The 27,912-nt window shown below is 37.8% G+C and overlaps 1 protein-coding gene across 4 annotated transcripts in view; it reads right to left on the reverse strand.

Annotated features, from left to right (window-relative positions):
• SPIRE1 (spire type actin nucleation factor 1) overlaps window positions 1–27,912 on the reverse strand; it is a 216,887-nt gene that overhangs the window by 81,239 nt on the left and 107,736 nt on the right. The window lies entirely within an intron of this gene.

Here is a 27,912-nt window from a genome sequence, read left to right on the forward strand (position 1 = left end):
CATCAGATCGAATCCAAAAGTGAAATACACCTATGAAAAAGAGGGATGCAATGGAATGGTCACTCCGGACAGTGTCGGGAAACAAATCCTTGAGGAAGAAGGGTTACTGCTTATGGAATAAAAAAGATACCAGGTGAGCAGATCATTTGTAAGGACTTTATAAAATGCAAAAGAACTAGTCTCTGAAATCCTGGGAGATGAGTGATCCTCCTTCACATGTGTATCCTAAACAAATGCCTCTCTACTCTTATATTTTTGAGTTCATGCTTTCTATACAGTCTGTGGATTCATTTTTCTTCTTCTTGGTTTTTGCAAAGCAATGGGGTTAAGTGACTTGCCCAGTCACACAGCTAGACCATTATCAAGTTTCTGAGGACACATTTGAACTCAGGTCCTCCTGACTCCAGGGTCAGTGCTCTATTCACTGCACCACCTAGCTTCCCCTGTGGAACTTTCTTAATAAATGCCTATATTTAAACAAAAAAATCAGCCTACTGATTATTGATGGAGACGCAGAGCACTAAGGGCTAAGAAGCTATTGTTAGGCATAAACACCCACAGGGTTATCCTTAGAACCTGAAGTAGCAGGCAACAACCATTTACCATGCACCAAGAACTGATGATCCCTGGAGCTTAGAAGAAGCTGCTCTCTGAGGATCCAAAACAAAAGTATAAGTCTAAGATAGGGGTGTACCTCTGGGAAGAGCAACAGAAGAGGAAAAGGAAAGAGGATGCTACACAAGTTTAAGGAAAATAACAGGGAGGCCAATTGGGAGAAAATAGTCCATGCAAGAAGTGATGAGGGCCTGAATAAAGGTGGCACAGAATGAGAAGTGAAAATGGGTTAGAAGTAATAGACATGGTAGAAATGACAAAATATGGCAACCTGCTGGACATATGAGGTGAATGAGAGTAAGGAGTCAATGATTAACACTTAAAGAAGTAACAAATCAAGGAGACTGGGATAATACTGGGTTTCCAACAGAAATAAGAAACTTGAGAGGAAGACAGGGTTTAGTGAGAAATATGATTTCTAATTTGGGCATATTGAGTTTAAGATATCTCAGGGTGATTTAGAAATGTACAATAGGGAGATAAATAATAAAAGGGGCTTAGGCTCAGGAGAGAAACAGGGGTTCAATTTATATGTGTGTTGTGCATTTATGGAATAAGTAACTATTAAGTATTCTTTCTTTACACACACAAACATAATATGCATGTATATGATAGTGTATATAGATACAAATACATATAAATGTCTATACCTGCATACACATAAAATACATGGGGAAGGAAGCAGCTGTTGTTTTCAGACTTTTCATTCATTCTCAACTTTGTTACTCCATTTGGGGTTTCCTTAGCAAAGATATAGCTCATTTTACAGATAAGAAAACTGAGGCAAACAGGGTTAAGTGACTTAATCAGAGGTAACCAACTAGGAAGTGACTGAGGCCAGATTTGAGCTCATGAAGAAGAGTCTTTCCAATTCTACTGTATCTACTGCGCCCCCCCCCCACTGTGTGTGTGTGTGTGTGTGTGTGTGTGTGTGTGTGTGTGTGTAGACACATATATTTGGAATGAGGGACTATTAAGTATGATATAAAGTGGATTACACAAAATTCATTGCCTAGATTTCCAACATCAATCAGAAACCTTTAAGTTCCTATCCTAGGAAAATCAATCAGACATTAAGAAGTTGCTAAGTATGAGGCACTAAGAATTCTTGAGTTCAGGGCAGCTAGGTGGCATAGTAGATAGAGCACCAGTCCTGCAGTCAGGAGGACCTGAGTTCAAATCTGCCCTCAGACACTTAATACTTACTTGGTTTATCTAATCACTTAACCCCACTGCCTTGCAAATATCCCCCCCCCCAAAAGAATTCTCAAGGTCATGAAGATCACACACTAATGAGGCAGACAACGCATCAACGACTATGTGGATACAAGATATAAACAGTAAAATTGGAAATGATCTCTAAGGGGAAGTACTAACATTTAGGGTGAGATATCAAAGTGACTTTCAGAAGATGGGATCTGAGTCAAGTCTTGAAGGAAGCTAGGAAGCACAGGGAAAAGCCTTCTAGTCAAGGAGAAGTTATCTTTACAAGACCATTATCAAAAGGGAAGAGTTTCCCATTAAACTCAGGCAGATTTATTAATACAATTAACTAGATCAACTGATTGAATTAACTATCTCTTTGATTTTTGAATTGATAGATAGATAGATAGATAGATAGATAAAATTTCTTGCTTGGCAGAGGAGTTGAAAAAAGGTCTAGACCATTATCCCTCCTCCCCAATAAAACCTAGATGAAATGTTTCAAAGAGAAAAACAGTGACAAGAGGATAAAAGAATGATACTAATTTTTAAAAGTTATTAAAAGTACTGAAAAAAGCTACCTTCAAAGCAATTCTGACAAAGGTGTTTTTTGCTGTTGTGGATTTTTCAATTAACTTATATAAAATTAATTTATTTCTGACCAAAGGATACTTAAATATAACATTTTGATAAGCAGAGACCCCAAAAGTTTTTGAATGAAAAATTCTTTAATGAATAATTGATACAAAAATATAAAAGTTATGAACATGTGAAAGTCAATTCTGGTTATTAAAGTCAAGATTATTTTCTTTAAAAATAATTTATATTTGAATACATAGCCCTCATGCTTTAAAGTTATCTATAAAAATTAAAAGGCTAAAAAACCCTTTTTAAAAAAACAATTTTGTCTGGGGGTGGAGCCAAGATGGTAGCCATGAAGGCAGCATTTCCCGGGAACTCCTTCCCCCACAAACTCCAAAAAAACAAACAAATGATGACTAAGCAAAATTTAGAGAGCAGAACCCACAGAAAGACAGAGTAATACATTTTCCCAGTCCAAGATAACTTAGAAGTTCCCAGGAAAGATGTGTTTCACCAGGACCCAGAGTTGGAAAAAGCTGTGGCAGCAGTGCAGCACAGCCCAGAGGTCACTGGCAACAGATTGAAGGGGTGCGGAGAGAATTCTACTACACCAGAATGAGTGTGGAGTGAGGCATACAGGCCGAAGAATCCTGCAATGAGTATCTGAAGAAAGCAGCCTGCACCCCCCTGCGTTAAGGAAGTCTGCAAAGATTTCTCTGTTTCTCCCTTGGGGTAGGACTGCTGCCAGCCTACACTCAGATCCAGTTTGCAGTTTGGGCTTCCATACTAAGTAGTCAAGCTGGATCCCTCCTTAAAGCCCCAGGGCAGAGGGAAGTACAGGGCCATCTACATATCAAAGCACAGGCAAGAGAGTATAAAACCTTGGAGGAATAAAGGTCCCAGAGGGGTGTCCCCCCCAAAAAAACCCCAAACCTTGGAAGTGTTAAGGAAACGAGTAAACAGAAAAAGAAGAATCTGACCATAGAGAATTACTTTAGTCCCATAGAAGATCAAAACATATACTCAAATGATGACAAAATGGAAGCTTCTGCATCCAAAACCTCCAAGAGAAATAGAAAATGGGATCAGACTATGGATGAGCTCAAAAAAAAACTGAAAAGCAATTAAGGGAGGTGGAGGAAAAATTGGGAGGAGTAAAGGGGAGCTATGCAGAAAAATCATGAAAACCAAATCAAAAGTTTGGTGAAAGATAAACAAAAAAAACTTAAGAAAATAATGTTAAAAACCAATTTAAGCCTAATGGAAAAAGCAAAACAAAAGGCAAATGAGAAGAATGCCTTAAAAAGCAGAATTGGTGGGACACAGTGGAGGATAGAGTACCAGTCCTGGAGTCAGGAGTACCTGAGTTCAAATCTAGCCTCAGCCACTTAATAATTACCTAGCTGTGTGGCCTTGGGCAAGCCACTTAACCCCATTGCCTTGCAAAAAAAACAAAAACAAAAACAAAAAAAACAAAACAAAACCCAAACTAAAAAAAAAAAACTAAACAAACTAAAAAAACTAAAAAAAAAAAAGAATAACAGCAAAATTGTTCTGAGATCCTAGAAACATCGAGAGAATTCACCGATCACCTTCTGAAAGAGATCCCAAAAGAAAAATTTCCAGGAATATTATAGCAAATTCCAAAACTCCCAAATCAAAGAGAAAATTGTAAAAGCTGCCAGAAACAAGCAATTCAACTACCAAGGCTCCATAGTCAGGATTACACAGGATCTGGCAGCATCTATATTAAGAGCTCATAGGGCATGAAGTATGATATTCTGGAAGGCAAAAGACCTTGTTTTACAACCAAGAATCAACTACCCAGCAAAACTGAACATCCTCTTTCAGGGGAAAAGATGGACTTTGAATGAAACAGGTGACTTTGAAACTTTCCTACTGAAACAACCAGAGCTGAACAGAGTTTGATCTCCAAGTAAAGGACTCTGGTGAACCATTGAGGGGGATGGACTAACTATGAGGAACTTAATGATGTTGAACTGTTTGTATTCCTGCACAGGAAGAAGATATTGATAACTCATATGAACTTTCTCATTTATAGGAGCTGTTAGAAGGAGCATATATAGATAGGACAAAGGAAGGAGCGGAATATAATGGTATAATATAGTAAAACAATAGAGTCAATGGGTGATAAAGGAAAGTACTGGGAGGAAGGAAAAGTAGATGAAGAAGAAGCTAAGAAATTTTACATAAGAGTCAAGAAAAAGCTTTTTCAATGGAGTGGAAAGGGGGAAAGAAGGGGGAATGAGTGAGCCTTCATTCTCATCAGAAATGGGTCAGAGAAGAAATAACATACACACTTAATAGGGTATAGGAATCTTTCTTACCCTAGAGAGAAATGAGAGGAAAGGAATGGGATAAGGAGGGAAGGGGGGGGGTTGGAAAGGGGGAGTAGGTGATAGAAGAGAAGGAAGTTTTTGGGAGAGGGTACTCAGATTCAACACACTTTTGGATAGGGCCAGGATGAAAGGAGAGAGAGATAGAATGAGAGTGGGGAGGAACAGAGTGGAGGTACAGCTAGTAACAGCAACTGTGAGGAAAATATTGAAGCAACTTCTCTGGTGGACTTATGATAAAGAAAGCAACTCACCCCAGAGACAGAGCCATTGGAATCTGAATACAGACTGAAGTACATTTTTTTTTCACTCTCTATTCTTGAGGTTTCGCATCTTCTCAGGGTGGGGGTGGGGAGGCTTATGGTTATTCTTCTAACACATTCAATTTACATCAATGTATAGCATGGAAACAATGTAGAGACTATCAGACAGCCTTCTGTGGGGAGGGGGAGGGAAGGTTGGGGAAAAATTGTAAAATTCAAAACCTTACTAAAAATTAAAGGTACCTATTACTATTGTATATAATTGGAAAACAAATTAAAAAATGTTTGTGAAAATATTTTTAATATTCATTTTGAAAATTTTGAGTTTCAAACTCTCTTCCCTCACCTTTCCTAGAGAAGACAAGCTATGGATGAGCTCAAAAAAGACTTTGAAAAGCAATTAAGGGAGGTAGAGGAAAAATTGGGAGGAGAAATGAGAGCTATGCAGAAAAATCATGAAAACCAAGTCAAAAGCTTGGTGAAAGATATAAGTAGTCATACAAAACATTTCCATATAACTCATACTGTGAAAGAAAATTCAGTCCAAAAACCCCAACAATAATAAAGTTAAAAAAAAAAAGTATACTTCCATCTGCATTGACTCTACCATTTTGAAGAAGGGCACAGAGATAATGCTGTCAGTGATGCCTGTCCTTCATTCTTGAAGAAGACCATATTAGGGAGGTGATGCCATGAAAAGCACATGAATTGGATTGGAGTGAGGAGTTGCTGTGCTAACCTGCCAGTCTCACTTTCTCCTCCGGAGTCATCTGGGTCCAGTGGCCTGATCTGAATCACGATGACTGGAAATAGCCCTGGATGTGAGGCAATCAACATTGAATGACTAGCCCAAGATCATACAACAAGTAAGTGGCAAGTGGCAAATGTCTGAGGTTGGACTCAAACTCCTCTCCGATGGACTCCAAGGCCAGTGCCCTATCCACTGTGCTACCCGGTTGCCTTTTATTTTTTTTATGAAGGGCATTCTCCATTCTCTACATTTCCTAAACCACCTTGGATTCAAAGATCATGATCATGCCCTTTGAGGCAGGAAAGACAGAGCTTGTCTAACACCACTCAAGAACAATGAATACAATCTTAGCCACTCCTTGGAGAGAGCTCCAGTGGCTTTGGAAATTACCTGGAATCAGATGCTAAAATAATCCTCAAGCACCACTCTTGTTTCACCCACCTGAGAGGTGTTTTGAACACCTGAGTCCCCTCTTTTCTTTCTTTTTTGCTTTTTCCCCTTTTGGACTGTTGTTCTGTTTGAGTGCTCTCTCCCTCTAAGTCAGACCCACTTGGTCTGGTCATATGGCTAGAAAAATATGGCCCCAACCATGTGACCAGATCTATGTTGATCTAAGTTTTTCTTCTGTTCTCTTCTCCCAGACTCCTAGCTGTTTCTCCCTTCTTTCCTCTTAAGTTTTCTCTTTTCCTATTTAACTTGATTGTTCTTTCCCCTACTTGCTGGTCTCCCTGCATTAGGCAAACTCTCTCTCTCTATGTTTCTTCTCTCTAAATATGACCCCAGCTCCATGTGGCTGGAACTATGTTGATTTAAGCTTCTCTCTCTTTCTCTTTTTTCTCTCCTAAACTTTTCTTCTCTTTTCCTTTTAACTTGACTACTTCTTTTCAGTCTCTTTACTACCAATTTGGATCGAGCTCCATGCTGGACCCTTGGGTCTAAACGAGTCATTTCTAGTAGCTGTTTTCAGCTTCTTTTCCTTTCCTTTTCCCCCTCAAACATATTTAGCCTTGACCTTTGCTATTCAGCCTGTCCTTAAATAAAAACCTCCACTGCTCCAGAGTGTCTAACCTGAACTGTGTGTGGTTTGTAAAACATGTGAACTTTGCAAGTTTGTGAATTAAAGTCTAAGTCTTGGTACCTCCACAGTCAGTCTGTGAGTTTTTTTCATTTAGAACCAAACACAAGAATCTAAGCTCCCTCTTCCTGAGGGTACCCCGCCCTTTCCCATTATCAACTTCATTCTCTGGGGAGCATTTTTCATGGAATTGTTTTGGATGATTGTATTACTGAGGATAGCTAAGTCACAATTGTTTATATACAATATTACTCTTTTATACTACAACAGTAATATTGTTTATATACAATATTACTGTTGTAGTATAAAAGTTCTCCTGGTTCTGCCCACTTCACTTCCCATCAGTTCATGAAGCTCTTTCCAGGTTTTCTGAAAGCATATTCCTTGTCACTTCTATTAGTAAAAGAGTATTCCATCACAAGACTTCATGGTTTTTTGGGCCCCAAATGACTCAGAGTGAATATAAATAGCAATTGATTCTGTTTTGGTCCTGAGGGACTTACCCAGAATGATTCCCCCCCCTTTTTTTTTTGACTATGCAAAAGAGACCTTTCTTTAGCCTCAAACACTAAGAGATCCAGAGTCCTCCCAGTTAGATTTTTCTGGAACTAGGTAAAAGTAGTTTTCTCTACCTCTTTGTCCCCGTGTTGCCTCAGTCAAAATGAGAACTGATAAGGACCTTAGCTCAAAAAGGTGAAGAACTCCCACTACATCCAAGGCCATATCCAGTCTTCTAGATACATCAACTGCCCCCGAACCCAAAAGGCTCCAGCAGAAGAAGTGAGGTTGGTGTATTTGCCCAGTCTTCTCCTACATCCCCCTACCATTGCCAGATCCAATTCACTTGCATGTCATAGCATCATCTCACCAATATCATGGTCTTCTTCAAGAACCAAAGACAAACAACATCTCATTATAATCATACCTCCATTTGTTCGGCCATTTCCAAACTGATGGTCAGCCCCTCAATTTCTAATTTTTTGCCAACACAAAAAGAACTACTATAAATATTATTGGTACCTATTGGTCCCTTTCGTTTCTATTTTTAAAAATCTTTTTAGGATATAGATGTTGCAGTGGTTATTTATGGATCAAAGGGTATGCACAGTTTCATAACCATTTGGGTAAAATTCCAAACTGTTCTCTAAATGGTTCTATCAGTTCACAATTATATGAATGTAAAGGAATATTATTGCTTTATAAGAAACAATGAACAGGCAGATTTCTGACAAATTTGGAAAGACTTACAAGAACAGATGCTGAGTGTAGTGAGCAGAACCAGGAGAACATTGTACACTTTTAACAGCAATAGACTTAGCTCGACAATTTTGTAAGACCTGGGATGAAAAATGCCAACTACATCCAAAAAAATAACTATGGAATCTGAATGCAGATTAAAGGTTACTATTTTCACCTTTTTAAATTTGTTTTTTGTTTCTTCCTTCTTATGGATTTTCCCTTTTTGTTCTGATTTTTCTTTGGGGGATTCTTCATTAATTGGGGAATGATTTGTATTTCTTATAAAAAGGCTCACTTCTTGGCAAAGAATTGGAAATCAAGTAAATGTCCTTCAATTGGGAATGGCTTAGCAAACTGTGGTATATATATGTCATGGAACACTACTGTTCTATTAGAAACCAGGAGGGAGGGGCTTTCAGGGAAGCCTGGAGGGATTTGCATGAACTGATGCTGAGTGAGATGAGCAGAACCAGAAAAACACTGTACACCCTAACAGCAACATGCGGGTGATGTTCAACCTTGAAGGACTCGGCTCATTCCATCAGTGCAATAATTGGGAACAATTTGCGGCTGTCTGCAAAGGAGAGTGCCATCTGTACCCAAATAAAGAGCTGTGGAGTTTGAACAAAGTTCAAGGACTATTCCCTTTAATTTAGAAAAAAGAACAGATATCTTATTGTCTGATCTTGTTTTACCTCTTAGACTTCTTGTCTCTTCCTTAAGGATATGATTTCTCTCTCATCACACTCAATTTGGATCAATGTATACCATGGAAACAAAGTAAAGACTGACAGATTGCTTTCCGTGGGGGGTGGGGGGTGGGGGGTGGGGGGTGGGGGGAGGGAAGTAAGATTGGGGGAAAATTGTAAAACTCAAATAATATCTTTGATTAAAATTTTTTTTAAAAAATGCTCAGTTCTCTATATATTCTTTACAGGAGAAACTAGTTGGAAAATATTTTCCCCTAGTTCCTTGCTTCCCTTCTAATCTTGGCTGCACTGGTTTTATTTGTATAAAATCTAATTTGATGTAATCAAAATTATCCATTTTACATCCTGTAATATTCTCTATCTCTTGTTTGGTCACAAATTCTTCCCTTATTTATAAATGACAGGAAAAAATATTCCATGCTCCCCTAATTTGTTGAAAGGTCTTTCTTAGTATTTTACCCTTATTAAGTAAGCAAGCTAGACATTAAATATGATAACTGAAAAAAAGATGTAGTTTTCAATAAACTTTAACATAGGCCACCCTGGAAGTGTCTTTGCAGTTTAAAATATGAATATTTCATAGGTTTTACATTTGTAATAAGTCCTTTCCCATACTTTATAATGATACTTATGCAGAGGAAAGATGTGGAGAAGTATGAATGTAGCAGAAACAAAAATCTGGTTTTTTTGGCCTTGCAAAAGAAGATATATATATATATATATATATATATATATATAGTGGTTTTTGCAAGGCAATGGGGTTAAGTGGCTTGCCCAAGGCCACACTCTAGGTAATTATTAAGTGTCTGAGGCTGGATTTGAACTCAAATACTCCTGACTCCAGGGCCAGTGCTCTATCCACTGTGCCACCTAGCCACCTTAAAATCTGTTCTCTTAAAAGCTGTTAAATCTTGTAAAATTGGGTGGAGGTCCCCCACTCTTGAGAGGCAAATTGACTACCATTGTTTCACTGTTTAATGTAAAATGTGTTTCCTGATCTCCTCAGGCTTCAACCCTCTACCTAATTCCAGTCTGGAAAGGGGGAAGGGAATTCACCTTTTGACCTCTGGTTAAGGGGCAAGACCATAAAAATCTGGGATGAACCTCTGCTTGAGGCCAATGGCCTCTGACTGTGGCCCAGTCAATGCTGCTTGACTGTTCTTTTATCTCTCTCTCTCTCTTTACCTATCACTTTCTTAGGTGTTGTAATTTATTTTAATAAATCTTTATTTTCTTTCCACATCTGCATTCCCAGTCTGAATTATTATTCTTCACAGGCATTATCAAACTCAATCTATTATTTTAGTCAGAGTTCTTTTTAGTTAAAGAACCACTACTAATACTAGTTCTTCAGTATCAAAGACGACCATAGACCAACCCAGCCAAGTGATTGGTGGCATGAGCTGCACAATGATGTTTATTATGGGGGGGGGGGGGGTAATGCTGTGCAAGGCATCCTTCTTACTTGCCTTTGCCAAAATCATTCCACCCCAAGTTCTGACTGATAGGAAGCAGGACTCTGGTGGCCAAGTGAGTTTCTTGAGCTGGAACTGGTTTCTCTTCTTCCCATATCACCAAGGCACCATGATGTGTCAATGCCAGGCAAGCACCAGCATGTGCTATCTGGTGAGAGAACGTGACAACCTGATCGGTCTCTAGATGGACTAATCATTAGTCCAGTCTTCTAAGGCCTTCCACTTTTGAGTTTTCAATTTTTGATTTTTGGCACAATTGGCAATAGCTTTTAACACTAGGACAATGTTAACTTGCCGACTATGATGCTCTGACATTAGTTAATATGTTCCCTAGAACATTTTGAAGAAGCATTATGGTATAGTCAATAGGCAGATAGCCTTGGATCCGCAGATTTGGATTCAAATTCTATGTCTGACATTTATTAGCTATATAACCCTAAGCAAGTCATCTAACATCTCAGAGCTCTAAGCAACTAAGACTGTAGAGAATAAATCACACAAAGATCCCTCCTATTCTTATCTTCTCTTGGGGCAGGGGTGGGGGTGGGGGTGGGGGTGTGGGGGTGTGGGGTGTGTGCAATACAATGTTGTAATTATAAACCTAATCCCTGGTTTTGAAGTTAATGATAATAATAAAAACAGCTAACATTTAGATAGAGTTTATGATGTGCCTGTGCTAAGCACTTTATAATTGCTTCATTAGATCCTCACAACAGTAGATCCTGGAAATTGGTACTATTATTAACCACATTTTACAATTGAGAAAACTGAGGCAAACAAAGTTTAAGTGACTTATACAGCTAGTTGCTATCTAAGATCAAACCTGTACTCAGGTCTTCCTGACTTTCTAGCTAGAACTCTATCCTCTTTACCACTTACCCCTCCCTTGTAAGAGTTTCAAGGTTGAGATTTTAACCATTATTCTGAAAAGCAAGATCTTGTAACAGATCTGTCATCCTAAGAAGTTCTGTTGAAACAAAACAGTCATGAGATGTCTTGCTTGTTTATTCCCTTTGGTAAGTCTCATTCTCTGAAGAGGCAGTAATTGCTGTGAGAAAATTCCAATTTCCATATTAGTGAGAAAAAAAAAATCACTACACAAAATATTCTCAGGCACAGCTGAATCCCAGACCAAGACATTTTGCCATTCCAAGAAACAGCTTTTTATCTTCATCCAATCAGTCCCATTAATTTTAAATCAATATGCAGTATGAAATGAACGAAATAAATAGTGTAGAGGAACAGTATGTCATCTTTTTAAAAATTAACAAAAGACCTGTAGCATATAATCTTCTTTCAGGCATTTAAATCCCCACCTTCTCTCTAGTCATCTACCCTCTCAATTTTCTCTGCTTAAATTTAGCAAACAATATTTACTTAACATTTAAGAGGAGTAGGTGTTTCCATTAGGGCTAATTAGGCAAGAGGAATATGAGCTCTGGAATTCTTCTAAATCTTTTAGGGAGGCAAAACATTATCCACTGGGCCCTGACATTTACTAGTGATATAGGCACCATTCAACATTCCATAGGTAATTCTCAAACCAAAAGAGGTGAGTCACATTTTGCTCTCTGAAAATACATCTGAAAATAGGCATGGGCATCTTAAGGCATAGGTATTGAAAAAACACAATAAAACAAAACTGCCAGATCTAGTCTAAAAACTTAGGGGTTTCCAAGTTCAAGAAATGCAGGAAGGATGTGATTTTTTAAAAATACTTTGATAATTGTATGTAACATAATTGGTATTTTGCTTTACACACTTAAAAACACTGTAGCAGATCATGATCCTTGGGCAAGGGGAACTAAAGCCATTTCTCTGAGGGTCTTTGATATCCTGGTCCAGTATCAGTTTGTGAGAGAAGGCATATACAAACAAAGGAACATTTGAAGCCAAGTTTTAATTATTTGCTGATAGGTCAGACAGAAGCAATGCCAGACAGTCCTGGCAGTACAGATCAGATTGAAAATCTAATACAGGGAGAGCAGGGTGACCTAAAATAGGAGAATCAGACCCTCCCCCTCCTCCTGTGCTGCAGATGGCTAGGTGTTGGGGTCTTTGATCTGCTATGTTCCAAGGGAAAGAGTTGAGGGAGTGAGCTAATGGGGCAGGTATTTTTGGCAAGATGGAAAAGGAGGAAATAATTCTTTACCGGGCTAATCTGGAAATGAAGGTAATTCAGGTACTCAGATAAAAAGACATCTTCAGTTATGCAGGGACAAAAGGGAGGAATTCTCTCAGAGTTGTTTTTCCACATCAAAAGGCCTTTCTCAATATATAGCTCTAATATAGACTCACAGTTTACCTTATCACAAGGACAAATGGGTAGGAAGGAATTTTCTCAAGACTGTGCTTAGCCATGCAAAGAAAGAGTGAAATTTTCCCAGGACTATATTTCTATATCTTAAGGCCTCTCTCAAACATAAACTCCAATATCAAATTATAGTGTACCCCATCAACATAATTCTGAGAGGTCAATAAGGCTTTGCCAGAATGACAAAAGGATCTGACAGGGGAAAAAGAAGTCAAGATTCCCCTATCCTGCAGCATTATTCTTTCAAGTAGCTGCCTTTTATATATTTATTGTACTAACATTATTTAAGATTTACTTAGTTCAAGAATAGAAAACTAAAATAATTATATAAAACTATACTCTCCTAGAGGTTTTTTTGGGGGAAATTGCTTATTTTGTTGAGTTACATTAATTTCCTGTACAGACAGTCACATTAGATTCTTTAATAGTCATAAGAATCTTCTGGTTCTTAATGCCAATGGCTCAATGTCATTGACAAACAGAAGATCTGGAGGTCTTTCTCCTCTCCCCATCTATAAGAAATCCTTCTTCAACCTGGATTCTGTGCCAATAAATTTATATTTGTTTGTATTTTGCCTAATCTCATGTCAATGATCAGATTTTTCTAGAACAAAGTTCTCTATTGTTTTATTTTTCAAGGAAAGTTTAGATAATTTGAACACACACACACACACACACACACACACACACACACACACATATTATATGAATGAGACACCTTGCAGGAAGACAGTCTTTAAAGCAGTGTTTTGCTCTAGCCAATCAATATTTATAATCAAGAAGGGAGGGGAGGATAGGTCATAAGCATTTATAGAGAAGTTTCTTTTTTGCAAGGTACTAAACACTTTATAAATATTATCACAAATGATCTTCACAACAACCCTATTTAATTCATGCTGTTATTATCTATTTTACGTCCAAAGTTCAACTAGTGTCTGAGGTCAAATCTGAACTCAGGTCATCCTGATTCCAGAACCAGTACTCTATCTCAGTACTTTGGTATCTTGTGTACTTTGCTTCTTTCATTTAACTGTGTGATGGTAAACATTTAGCCTCCTGAGACAGTTACGCATGAAAGCCTAATTCTTCACTGGAGATGCCCCTTGATATGTGTTAAAATTATTCTGAAAAATAGGTAGAAATCTAAATCAGCAGTTGATGATATTCTCTTGATCAAATTTTATTTCTGGTATTCATCAAGTTTGAGATTTTTTTTTACGTCCCTACTATCTCCTTCTTTAGATACCTTATGCATTAATCACTCCATGCCATTACAATTATTTTGCTTCTGCCTGAATCACAAACTAGATGCTATTTTTCTCTTCTTTTTAGTACTATTTCTATCCATTTCATCTATAAACATATTAGGATCTTATGTGATGTAATATTTTCTAAGGATGAAAAGAGTTTATTATAAAAACATTATAAAAGACATAAAATACTTAATTTTTTTTATTAATTTTTAAAAAAATTATAAAAGTCTGTGTAGCCCTAAGTTAGGCACGTAACCTAACAGAATTCTCGGCAATTCTTTTAGACTACCATGCTTCAGAGAAACACAAGTTGGTCCTACACCAGGAGAGGAAGTTACCACATTTGAGAGTTCCCTAAATCAGTGAAATTATGAGTCTACTTCCAATCTTTACCCTACATGAAATTTAACTTAATCATTAGTACTCTAAATATTAAATCTTTATCCTCTGGAAACCACTGGACAATCTTGACTTTGCCACTATAAAGCAAACCTGAAGACAGGTAAAATTAAGTGAAGAGAAATTCATAGGTTCTTAAAGACAAATAAAGATTTTGGCAAAGTTTCTTTCGCTATGTACCCAGTATCAACAACATCATTTTAGTGGAAATATGATCTTCTACTTGATTTCTCATGACAGGTATCAGTATCTGCAGAAAGTTAATTAGAAAAAAATGACAATTTATAAAAAATCCTTAACTCTGTCCTATGCCTCACCCCTTTACTACATCCTACCAGGTGCCTCCTTTTGTATCATGCTTGGAACTCCTTCCTTCCACCCTCCCTCTAAATGAAAAGGAAAACTGATTGGAATTTATTGTTGTCACTTCTGTTGCAAATGATAAAGAAGTTATATGAACAGTGTGACAAACCCACCAAATTAAAAATATACTTTGAGTACCAAGTGAGTTCAATGCAAAGGCAGAGCTAAGTGAAGGTAACAAAAATGTTAGGAAAGGAGGATTAGCCATAAAGAATTAGAGTCTCAAGATTTGTAGAACACATGAAAGCCTTAAGTCTATACATTATGAATGCTTCCTCTGAGAAACTAATCAGATGGCACTAGATGTGGAGAACACTAATAAGCATCACAAAAATAAAACTGATTATATTTTAGCAGGAATCATCTTTGTGATATGAACACTCTGCAGTGGTAATAGTAAACTACTCTTTACCTCTAAAAGTTAGGGAATTAGAAGTGATAGAAATTTGTTGAAAATTTTATTTTTAATGGAGTTATCATAGCCACTATATACTGATTATCTCTTAAAGAATTCAAATACAAATAAAATATAATCCTGAGAATAACTTAATCATTATTTAATGATTACATAGGATACTTTAGGGGCTCAATCCATGGGATTATAATTCTGAAGATTCAGTTACAAATGATAAAGTGGCATCACAGATAGCCCTCAGTTACAAGACCTCCTATGACTCATACTGGCTGTTACCTTGGGGAAGTCACTTAATCTCCCAGTATCCCAAGAAAATCTTAAAATGAAATGCAAAAGAGTTGCTGATGTGTATTGGGAGAGGGAGTCTTTCCCCTAGGAATTTCTTGTAAAAAAGGCCAGCTTGGATTAAAAATGCCTACATAAAGGCAATGCTACACAGTGGATAGAACCACACTTCTCAGTACACATGGCTATGTGTCTTGGGCAAATTACAATCTTTGAGTTAGCCAGGCAAATCTCTTAAGATTAAAAATTGCAGTGCACATAGTAATCTGAATTGAGGTTGCTTTCCCAAGAAGAATACACTATATCAATGAAACATGTCAAAGAAAAAAAAAACATCACTTGAAAAAGAATAAGAAAATGAGCTACAAAGGGGTGAAGCCAAGATGGAGGCAAGAGAAGAGCTTCTCCGAGGTGTACTCTCCATTTCAAAAATCCTAAAATTATGACTCTAACTAAATTTTCGAGAGACAGAATCCACAGGAAGAACCAGTGAGGCAATTCTCCAGCCCAAGGTAACCTGGAAATTAGTGGAAAAGCCCTGTTCCACAGGGTTAGGGGGCAGCCACACCAGAGTGAAGGAACTTCTGCCTCTCAGGAATAGTCCCAGGGTGCCTAGGAGCTGTGGCTCCCAGCAGCAGAAGCAGTTTCCTGACCTGCACCCCAGGGAGCACCAAGCACAACTTGGAAGATCAGCAGGGAGGACCTCTGCTGAAGCCAAGTGCGAAGCCCAGGCTCTCAGTGTGGTCACAGCACTCAGTGAGGCTGTGGGCAGCCCAGATTCAGGAAATGGAAGCAGGCCTGTGGAGTTGCCCAATAGGAGCCTTCAGGCAGCAGCATCCTGAATGCTCAGCCAACTGAAGGTAAGGGAGTAGAGGGAGACTTCCAAGGTCTGAACTCTGTCCCTGGAACAGGACTCTGGGGCTCTGACCACATTCAGATCACAGTCTAGGCTGCCATAGAACAGGGACCGCCCCCCAGCCCAGTGGCAGAGGGTGCCTCACACACTGAGGTCCTTGTTGGGGTGTCCCAATAAAACTCAAAAGCTTGGGAAGTATCCCAAAACCAGGCACAGGCTGCGGAAATGAGTAAACAGAAAAAAAAAGGAACCAGACGATAGACAATTACTTTGTGAACCCAAGGAGGATCAAAATACTCAATCTGAAGATGAGAAATAACAAGCTTCTGCATCTAAAGACTCCAAAGTTGGGCTCAGGCTATGACAGAGCTCAAAAAAGATTTTGAAAATCAAGTAATGGAGATGATAGAAAAATTGGGAAAAGAAATGAGAGCGATGCAGGAAAAACATGAAAATGAAGTCAGAAGCTTAGTCAAGGAAATCCAAAAAAATGCTGAAGAAAATAACATGTTAAAAACCAGATTAGGTCAAATGGATAAAACAGTTCAAAAAAGATATTGAGGAGAAAAATGCTTTAAAGAGCAGAATTGGCTAGATGGAAAAGGAGATAAGAAAGCTCTCTGAGGAAAACAAATCCTTCAGATGTAGAATGGAACTAAAGGAACCTGATGACTTTATGAGAAATCAAGACACAATACTTCAACACCAAATGAATGAAAAATTAGAAGAAAATATGCAACATCTCATTGAAAAAAACAACTGATCTGGAAAACTGATTCAGGAAAGATAATTTAAAAATTATTGGGCTACTTGAAAGTCATGATCAGGAAAAGATCCTTGACCTCATTTTCAAAAAATTCCTAGAGGAAAATTGCCCTGATATCCTAGAAGCAGAGGGTAAAATAGAAATTAAGAGAATCCATCCATCTCCCCTGGAAAGAGATACGCCCCCCCCCAGGAATATTATAGCCAAGTTCCAGAACTCCCATGTCAAAAAGAAAATATTACAAGTAGCCAGAAAGACAATTCAAATATCATGGAGCTGCAGTCAGGATCACACAGGACTTAGCAGCAATGACATTAAGGGTTCATAGGGTTTAGAATATAACATTCCAGAAGGCAAAAGAGCTTGGAATGAAACCAAGAATCAACTACCCAGCAAAACTGAACATTGTCTTCCAGGGGAAAAGATGGACTTTCAATGATCAGGGAAATTTCAAATGTTTCTGTAGAAATGACCAGAGTTGAACAGAAAGTTTGACCTTCAAGTACAGGAGAAGGGTAAATTATAAGAGACTTGATGATGATGAACTAACTGCATGTATTCCTGCATGGAAAAATGATACTGATAATACTCATATGAAACTTCTCATTTGACAGAGCAGGAAGAAGGAACTTTTATAGATGAAACACAGGAGAGAGCTGAACTTGAAGATATAATATATTGTAAAATGGAGTCAGTGGGTGAAAGGGAAATGCACTGGGAATAAGAGAAAGGAGAGGTAGAATAGGCTAAGATATTTCATATAAAATATTTTTTTTTGCAATGACATGGAAGGGGGAGAAGGCAAGGGGGAATTAGAGAACCTTCATTCTCTTCAGGGTTCAGAGAGGAAACAGCAAATAAACTCAATAGGGTATAGACATTTAGAGAAAAGAGAAGGGGGACAGGGGAAGGGGGGGAGAGGGTAGATCAAGGAGAGAACAGTCAGATAGAATACATTTTCTTTTTTACTTTTTGCAAGGTGCTAGGATTGGGTGGCCTGTCTGGGACCATGGGGCCAGGTGGTTGCTGGGTCTCCGCAGTGGTACATGGGCTTGGGGCCTCTTAGCCCCAGGGCTGGTGCTCTGTCTACTGCACCACTCAGCTACCCTACAGCACATTTTAGAAGAGGGTCAGAGTGAAAAGAGAGAGAAAATATAATAGGTGGTAGTTGGGAGGAATGGATGGAGGGAATTACAATCAGCAACAACAACTGTGGAAAAATATAGAAGTAACTTCTGTAATTGACTTATGATAAAGAATATGATTCCCCCCCAAGACAGAGCTGATAGTATCAGAATACAGACTAAAACACACACACACACACACACACACACAAATAGAGAGAAAAAGAAAACAAGTTACTCTGTTGATGCATTCCCAAGAGCTTTTCTTTTTTTTTTAGGTTTTTTTTTTGCAAGGCAAATGGGGTTAAGTGGCTTGCCCAAGGCCACACAGCTAGGTAATTATTAAGTGTCTGAGGCTGGATTTGAACCCAGGTATTCCTGACTCCAGGGCCGGTGCTTTATCCACTATGCCAGCTAGCCGCCCCTTCCCAAGAGCTTTTGTTGCAATTTGTCTCATGAAAAGAGTAAGATGTCCCTCAGGAAATCAAGGAGTGAGACTACAAACTTCTCAAAAACACTAGGGTTAAATCAGTAGGGTTAAATATCTTATTGGGACAAAGGATCAGGGGAAATCTTCCTCCACTTTTGTTTTCACTTTAAGTATAGAAGAAACTAGCTTACTATGACAGATCTGATGAGCAACCACATTCAGACAAGGAAATGCCCCAAAATTTCAAAAGTCTAAAGAAACCTCATGGAAAAAGATCCAACTATCCAGGAGCCAATTTTAGAGCGAGAAGCCCCTGTGGAGATCTTGGGTCTACCAATCATAAGCCTGAATGATAAATGCATCTCTTCTGACTCCTTTAATGTCTCTCCTACTTTTTCACAAGGAATCTGGTGAGTCAACATTTTCAGGGATCTGGATTCACAAGGAAATTCCAAAGATGTGGAATATTTGCTGCTATTTGCTAGATCACTTCCCAGCATTGAATGGCCCTTACTTACTACCACCTAAGATCTCAGTTTAGCATCCTTTACTCCTAATGACTTCTCAAAAACCAGAACCTCCACAGATTAATTTAAACTTTCTTTTGCTCTATGATTGTTTTTCAATTAGCCTAAAAAGCAAAGAGAAAGTAGTTTTCTTCATTCTTATCTAAGACTCTCCTTTTACTTTTTATCCATCTGAGTGATCCAAAGTTTCCAATATTTACCTTTTTTTTCTTTGTTTTTTGTTAACTAACTTGCCCAGGGTCACACAGGTAAGTAATTATTAAGTGTCTGAGGCTGTATTCGAATTCAGGTCATCCTGACTCCACAGCCAGTGCTCTATCCAGTGTGCCACCTAAACTGCCCCTTCCCCCCCACACACCCAATTTTTACCATTAATGGGAAATAATTTTTTTTAAAGACCAACTGCTTAAGTACTGATTTCATTATATTACTTGCCAAGTAATATACTGAAGCTCATTCCTCTCTCAGACCCCTCCCACAACTTGTTCATTCAGGAAAACTCGCAGACTGATAAAATGCTATATTTGAACATGAAGTTCAGTCCTCCCAAGAATGTAGTCCATAGACTGTTCTATGATTCTACCTATGATCTTGGATCCCAAAGTCTTCCAATACTTGAAGGATAGACTTGAACTCTTTTTTTTTCAATTTCACAATAAACACATGTATTCTATATAGTCACTAATTATATGTATGTAATATAATATGTAACTACCTATATATATATATTTATGTTCTAAATAAACACTGACTAAATATAGGTCTCTCTATGAATTATATATATACATATATGGAGGTAACAAGGTGGGAAAGGGAGGAAAGAGAGAGAGACAGAGACAGAAACAGAATCAGACTCATTAGTTTCAGCTCCCCATCAATCTCCTTTTTTTTGGATTTTAGATCAAAAGTATCTAATTGGGGTAAGGGGAGGGGCAGAGCCAAGACAGTAGAGTGCTTAGCTGAATGTTCATTCCCCTCCAAAAACTTAAAGTAACTCCTGAAATCAAATGTTGGAGCAGCAGAAGCAACAAGTGGTCAGAATGAGGTCAACAAAGTCTGTCACATAGGAATAAGCACTGCCTTAGAATACTAATAGTGGACTTTGTAGCAGCAAGCATTAGCTTCAGAAGTCTTCAGTCCAGAGACAGTAAGGGCATTGGAAAACAGGTTCAAAGAGATTACAAGTGATTGTCTGCTAACACTGGGGGGGGGGGGGGGGGGCCCAGCTGCTGATGACTGGCAACTCCACTGCCCAAATGCAGTTCTGGTTTTGAAGTTCCAAGGTAAAGAAAAATGCTTGCTGTCCATCACAAGACAGTAGTGGCCATAGTCATAAGTCCAAAGTAGAGAGGCACACTAAAGTTTTCAGCTACAGTAGAAAAGAGGCCCTGATCACAGTTTCAGAGCCAAGAAAATAACACTTGCAACTGCTGGGGACCAGGGGCCTTTCTGGGGAAAGACAAGAATACAAACAAGGGGAGCAGTGACTACATATCTCCCCAGATCACAATACCTTAGAAGCACCAAAAACTTGTCCTTCAGAACTAGCTCTGAAAATAGCAGCCTAAAGACTGGCTCACCTCCAGGTGAGAATGTCAAACTTGAACAAAGTTTAAAGTCAACAAACAGGATAGAGAAATGGACAAACAAAAAAAACCTTGACCTTAAAACTACTGTGAAGGAAAGACCAAGACATAAACTCAGATGATAGCAATATGAAAGTTACAAACAAAGCCTCAAAGACAATGCTAATTGAATCCTAATCAAACAAGAATTCTTGGAAGAGTTGGAGAAAGAGATGAATTATAAAGGACAAATTGTGAAAAGAGAGTGATGCAAGAAAATTATGAAAACAGTACTAACAATTTGCTTAAAAGATACACAAAAATACTAAGGAAAATAACGCCTTAAAAAATAAAATTGGTCTAATGGGAAAAGAGGCACAAACATTCATCAAAAAAAGAACTCTTAAAAAAAGAATTAAACATGAAAAAAGAGATTCAAAATTTCACTGAAAAAAAATAATTCCTTAAGAATAAGAATTTGGGGGCAGCTAGGTGGCACAGTGGATAGAGCACCGGCCCTGGAGTCAGGAGTACCTGAGTTCAAATCTGGACTCAGACATTTAATAATTACCTAGCTATATGGTCTTGGGCAAGCCACTTAACCACCCATTGCCTTGCAAAAACTTAAAAAAAATTAGAATTTGGCAAGTAGAAGTGAATTACTCCATGAGATATCAAGAAACAGTAAACAAAGTCAAAAGTATGGGGGGGGGGGGAGAAAGAACTCTCTTCAGAAAAACAACTGATCTGGAAAATAGATGTAGGAGAGATAATTTAAGAATTATTAAACTACCTGAAAGCCATAATCAAAAAAAAAGAACCTTGGCATAATCGTTCAAGAAATTGTAAAGGAAAACTGCCCTGATATTCTAGAATTGTAGTGTAAAACAGAAATGGAAAGAATCCATTATTCCTCTCCTAAAAGAGACTGCCAAATAAAAACTACCAGAAATATCATAAACAAATTCCAGAGATTCCAACTCAATGAGGAAATACTGAGCAAACAGCCAGAAAGAAACAATTCATATATTGAGGAGCCATAGCCAGAACCATACAAGACATATAACTTCCAGGTTATAGGAGCTGAGGGCTTGGAATATAATATGCCAGAAGGCAAAGAAAGGAGTTAGGATTATCACCAAGAACTTACCCAGCAAAACTGACTATATTCCTCCAGTGGAAAAAAAAATGGACATACAATGAAATAAGAGTGTTTTCAAGCACTCCTGATAAAGAGACCAGAGTTGAATAAAAAATTCAACATTCAAATATAGTTTGAAAAGAAATTAAAGCTATCTCTAGTCATATTAAAAAGTGTTTAAATTACTATTCATTAGATAAACACATTAAAACACTCTGAGGTACCACTACATACCCATCAGTTTGGCTAATATGACAGAAATGAAAAATGAAAAATGTTTGAGTGGATGTGGGAAAAACTGGGAGACAAAAGTACTGCTGGCAGAGTTATGAACAGACCCAATCAATCAGGAAAGCAATTTGGAACTATGTCCAAAGAACTACAAAACTGCATTGTCTTTGATCTAGTAATAACCACTACTAGATCTGTATCCCAAAGACATTTTTAAAAAAGGATCTATATTTATATAAATATTTATAGCAACTCTGTTTGAAGCAAAAAATTGGAAATTAAGGGGATGATCATCAATGTAGAATGGGTTATATGATTGTGGATGGAATACTATTGTACTATAAGAAATGATGAGCAAGATGCTTTCAGAAAAATTTGAAAAGACTTACATGAAATGCAAAGTGAAGTGAGGTAGAACCAGGAAAAGAGTATACATAGTAATAGCAAATTATAAAATGAACAACTGTAAATGACTTAGTTATTGAGCTATTAATACAATGATCTAAAAACAATCTCAAAGTACTTTTGATCAAAAATGCTATGCCTCTCCAAAGAAAGAACTGATGGAGCTTGGTTGCAGTTGAAAGCATATTGTTTTAAACTTTATTACGTTTTCTTTCTTTTGTTTGGTCTGTGTTTTATTTCACAAATGATTAACATGGAAGTATGTTTTACTGACTGCATATATATATATATAAACTATACCAAACTGCTTGTCTTTTCAACGAGGGGAGGAATTTGAAGTTCAAAATTTTTTAAAATGAATGTCAAAAATTATTTTTATATGTAATTGGACAAATAAAATTTCTTTTGAAAGGTGCACAAGAACAAGTTTTTACAGTAGAGGGAGAAATGGGGAGACAGAAATAGGCAATGGTTGAACTTCACTCTTATTGGAATTGGTTCAAAGAGGGAAAGATATATAGATACACATACAAATATAAACACATATTTACATATACACATATACATATATACATATATATGTGTGTATGTGTGTGCACATACACATCACACACACTTAATTGGGAACAGAAATCTAACTTACCCAATATGGAAAAAGGAGGGAGAAGGCTGATAAGAGATTGTGGAGATATAAAAATATGATAAAATGATAAAAGGGAGAATAGATTAAGAGAAGTAGTGGGAAAAAGCAAAACAAATTTTTCAGAAGAGATGGTACAAAAAGAAAGAGAGGAGGGGCGGCTAGGTGGCGCAGTGGATAAAGCACCGGCCCTGAAGTCAGGAGTACCTGGGTTCTAATTACCTAGCCGTGTGGCCTTGGGCAAGCCACTTTAACCCCGTTTGCCTTGCAAAAACCTAAAAGAAAGATAGAGAGAGAGAGAGAGAGAGAGAAGGATAAATAGAAGAAAATAAGATGGAGGGAAATACACAACAATCATAAATGTGAAGACATGCTCACCCCCCCAAAAAAAAGTGGATAGCAAAATATTATAAATGAGAGTGTAACAAAATATTGTTTGAGATACACTTGAAACAGAAACATAGATGGTTAAAAAAAGGGTTGAAGCATAACAATTATGTTTCAGTTGAAATAAAAATGGCAGGGATAGTAAACATGATCTCAGACAAAAGGAAAAAAAAAACTTAAAAGTGATAATCAGGACAACTATATCTTGCCAAGAGGAATCATAGACAATGATGCAACATCAAAAAATTTTACAACAATTTCTCTAATAAAGATCTCAATTCTCAAAAATATGATATTAATAATAAAAGTCATTCCCACAATGATAAATGATTAAAGAACATGAACAGTTTTCAGAAGAAATAAAAGGTATGTAAAGTCATATTTTTAAAATGTTCTAAATAACTGATTAGAGAAATTAAGAATTAAAAAATTCTGAGGTACCTCACATTTATCAGAAATGATAAATATTAGAGGGAATAAGGGAAAATAAGTACCCAATAATGGACTATTGGTGGAGCCGTGAACAAGTTCAAGCATTCCAGAAAACAATCTGAAACTATAATCAAAGGACTATAAAATTGTACATTCCCCTTTGAGCCAGCAGTCTTGGTCTTACCTAGAGAGATAAAAGAAAAAGGAAAAGTATCTCTATATGCAAAAATGTTTCTAGTAGCATTTTTTTTTGTAGTATCAAAGAATTGATAATTGAGGGAATGCATCAACTGAGGAATGGCTGAACAAAGAATAGCATATGACGGTGATAGAGTACTATTCTGCTAAAGAAATGACAAGAAGGTGGTTCCAGAAAAACATGGGAGGACCTATATGAAAAGACGCAAAGTGAAGAGAGAAGAACTGGGAGTTAACTGTGTGAAGTAACAATGTTGCAAATGCGATCTGGCCAAGACAATAATATAGCAATTCCAACCATGATGAAAAATACTATTTACCTCCAGAGAGAAAACTGATGAACTCTGAAGAAACTGAAGTATCATTTTCTCTATTTTTTTTTTTTGCTTGGGGTGGGGTAGGGGACTGTGATTAAGATGGAAACACATTCTGTATTATTTCACATGTAAAATTGATATTTTATTGTCTTCTCAATTAAGTTGGAAGGCTTAGTTGAGAGGGAGAAAATTTGGAACTCAAAATAAAAATGTTAAAAATAAATAAGGTAACTTCCAGCCAAGATGGCAGAGAAAGGCCAGGCACTGTTCTAAGGTCCCCTGGCTTGCCCCCAGAACTAATATGAATCAAGCCTCTCAACAGAATTTCAATCAACAAACCCCAGAAAAAGAAGCTGGGAGAAGAAGATCAACTCACAATATCTGTCTCATGGAAATATGGGTGAGCCGGGGGCAGAGAGCAGAGAGCCAGTGCAGGGCAGCGGGATCAGGCCAAGGAACTAACCTGAGATCAGCCATGGAAGCTTTGGCTGTGTGAGCAGTGGGTAGAAGAGCTCTAGCACAGTGGGTGGGAGAGTTACAGAGTATAGCTAGACATTGCTTCGCTCAGCTCAGCCTGTCTGGAACACTAGGGCTGTGAGCCCCATGTTTCCAGTTGAATTCCCTCCCTGCCCCCTTCTTGTGGGAGAAAGTGACTCTTCCTAGAACAAGCACAGTAACAGTGACCCCAACCCCAGGCTCAGATGTGGGAAGCAGATCTCTCTCAGTAAAATAAGGAGATTAACTAAATGGTCCCAGGATCTAACACACATTGTTGGAGGATAATCAGATCCTACTGCACCCCCCCCCCCCAGGCCTAGGGAGTGGGCCACAAATCAAGGTCACAAGACACTCCAGGGAAAGTCTCTAGCACTGCCTACTGGTCAGCCCACTTGGAGTTACTAGACCCAGTGAGCAAAGTCTCTAGGGATCTCAACATCAAAGGTCTGTGAACCAGCCCCTCCCCCAATGCAAGATCCCAGGAAAATGAAGAAAGGCCAGCAGAAAGGAGGGTCCATCAAAAGCTACCTTGGAAGGCAAAAATCCTACCTCTGAGAGATCTAGAACTTCTGAGAATATGAACTGGTCTCCAGGTCAGAAGGGCTTCTTAAAAGAAAACAGGAAGGAGTTTAAAAAAATCAACAGGAAAAATTGGGAAAAGAAACAAGACAAAATTAACATCTTGCAACAAGAAAACAAATCCTTTGAAAATACAATTGGACCAGTGCAAAAAGAAAATAATTCTCTCAAAACCACAATTGGGCAAATGAAAAACTCCTTCAAAAATAGAACTGACCAATTGGAAAATAAGTTGCATAAGATAAATGAAGAAAATTCTTCTCTTAAAAAAAAGAATGGAATCTGTGGAAACTAAGGATGTCATAAGACAACAAGAATCTGTTAAACAAAACCAAAAAGTTGAAAAAATAGAAGAAAATAAAAAATACCTCATCAGTAAAACTACTGACTGAGAGAATAAATCCAGGAGAGGTAACTTAAGAATCATAAGATTTCCTGAAAGCATTGAGGATTAAAAAAGTCTGGACTCAATAGTTCAGAATTTAGTGATGGAAAATTGCCCTGATATAGAACCAGAGGGCAAAATAGTTATTGAAAGAATGTATCAATCCTCTCCTGAAAGGGATCCAAAATGAAAACACAAGGGAATATGGTGATCAAATTCCTGAACTATCAGATAAAAGAGAAAAATTCTGCAAGCAGCCAGAAAGAAATAATGTAGATACCAAGGAGAAACAGAAATGATTACACAGGACCTGGCTGCATCAACATTAAGGAATCAGAGGGCCTGGAATAAGATACTCCAAAAAGCAAGGGAGCTTGGAATGCAGTCAAGAATTCACTATTCAGCAAATCTAAGTCTTCTCTTACAGGGGAGAAGATGGACATTTAACAAAATAGGAAACTTCCAACTTAAAAGACCAGAGCTAAATAGAAAATCTGAACTTCAAACAGGAGACTCAAGAAACACATGTAAAGGTAAAAAAGCGGAAAAGAAAAAAAAAACTGCTATCCAACAAGAAGAAACTGGCTATATCCCCACCTGCAAAAAAGATTCTCTTAACACTTGAGAATTGTAACTCTATTAAAGAGGATATATTTAGCCAGATGTAATGGACACTCATGACTTGTCTGTAACTCTGATAAAATGATTTAAAAACAATAAAGAGATGGGAGGATAGAGGAGATTGAATGAGGTAAATTACATTACATGAAGAGGTACAAAGGACTTATTGCAATAGAGGGGAAGAAGGGAGGAGGTGAGAATCTCCTGAATCTTGCTCTCATCAGATTTGGCTCAAAAAATGATTAACATACACACTCAGGTAAGAAACTTATCTTACCTCTCAAGTATTAAAAGGGGAAAGGGGGAGGGGGAGGAAAAGAGGTGCTAACAGAAGGAATGAAAGGAAGAAGGGGTAAAGGGAAAGGGTAAAGAAAGGGAAGGGGCTTGGATAAAAGGAGGCAAACACACTGAAGGAAGTGGTATTCAGAGTATTACTGGGAAATATGGATAAAGTGAAAAAGGGAGAAAAATACAGAGGGAAGATAGCATGGAGGGCAATAAAGAGTTAGTAATTATAAAGATGAATGTGAATGGGATGAACTCTCCCATAAAAGATAAGTAAATAGCAGAGTGGATTAAAAACCAGAATCCTACAATATGCTGCTTACAAGAAGTTCATTTGAAACAGAGAGATACATATAGAGTAAAGTTAAAAAGATGAAGCAAAATATATTTTGATTCAGCTGAACTGAAAAACACAGGGGTAGCAATCCTTACCTCAGACAAAGCAGCTGCAAAAATAGATCTCATTAAAATAGATAAGGAAGAAAACTATATCCTCTTAAAAGATACCATGGAAAAATGAAACAATTTCAATACATATTGTATGCACCATGTGGTTTTGCATCCAAATTCTTAGAGAAGCTAAATGAGTTACAGGAAGACAAAGACTGCAAAACTCTACTGGTGGGAGACCTCAATATCCCTCTCTCAGATTTAGCTAAATCTAACTATAAAATAAACAAGAAGAAAGCTAAAGAAGTAAATAAATAGAATATCAGAAAACCTAGATATGACAGAACTTTGGAGAATACTGAATGGGGATAGAAAGGAAAATACTTTTTTTTCCTGCAGGACATGGCACCTACACAAAAACTGACCATGAGAATAATCATAAACCCCCTCCCCACAAAAAAAGATGAGAAAACTCAAGAATAGTGAGAGAGAGAAAAAAGAGTCCAATGGCTCTGTCTCTGGGATGAGTTGCCTTCCCCATCACAGCCAGCAGAGAAGCTGCTTCAATATTTTTCCCACAGTTGCTATCACTAACTGTATTTCCTTCCACTCTGTACTTCCCCACTCTCATCTACTCCATTCTCTCTCCTTTCATCCTTTCCCTGCTCAGAAGTGTGTTGTGTCTGAGTACCCTCTCCCAAGAACTTCCTTCTCTTCTATCACCTACTCCCCCTTTCCAACCCCCACCCTTCCCTCCTTATCCCATTCCTTTCCTCTCATTTCTCTTTAGGGTAAGAAAGATTCCTATACCCAATAAGTGTGTATGTTATTCCCTC

The sequence above is a fragment of the Macrotis lagotis genome, chromosome X (genome assembly GCF_037893015.1).
Source record: "Macrotis lagotis isolate mMagLag1 chromosome X, bilby.v1.9.chrom.fasta, whole genome shotgun sequence".
NCBI classification, from domain to species: Eukaryota; Metazoa; Chordata; class Mammalia; order Peramelemorphia; family Peramelidae; genus Macrotis; species Macrotis lagotis.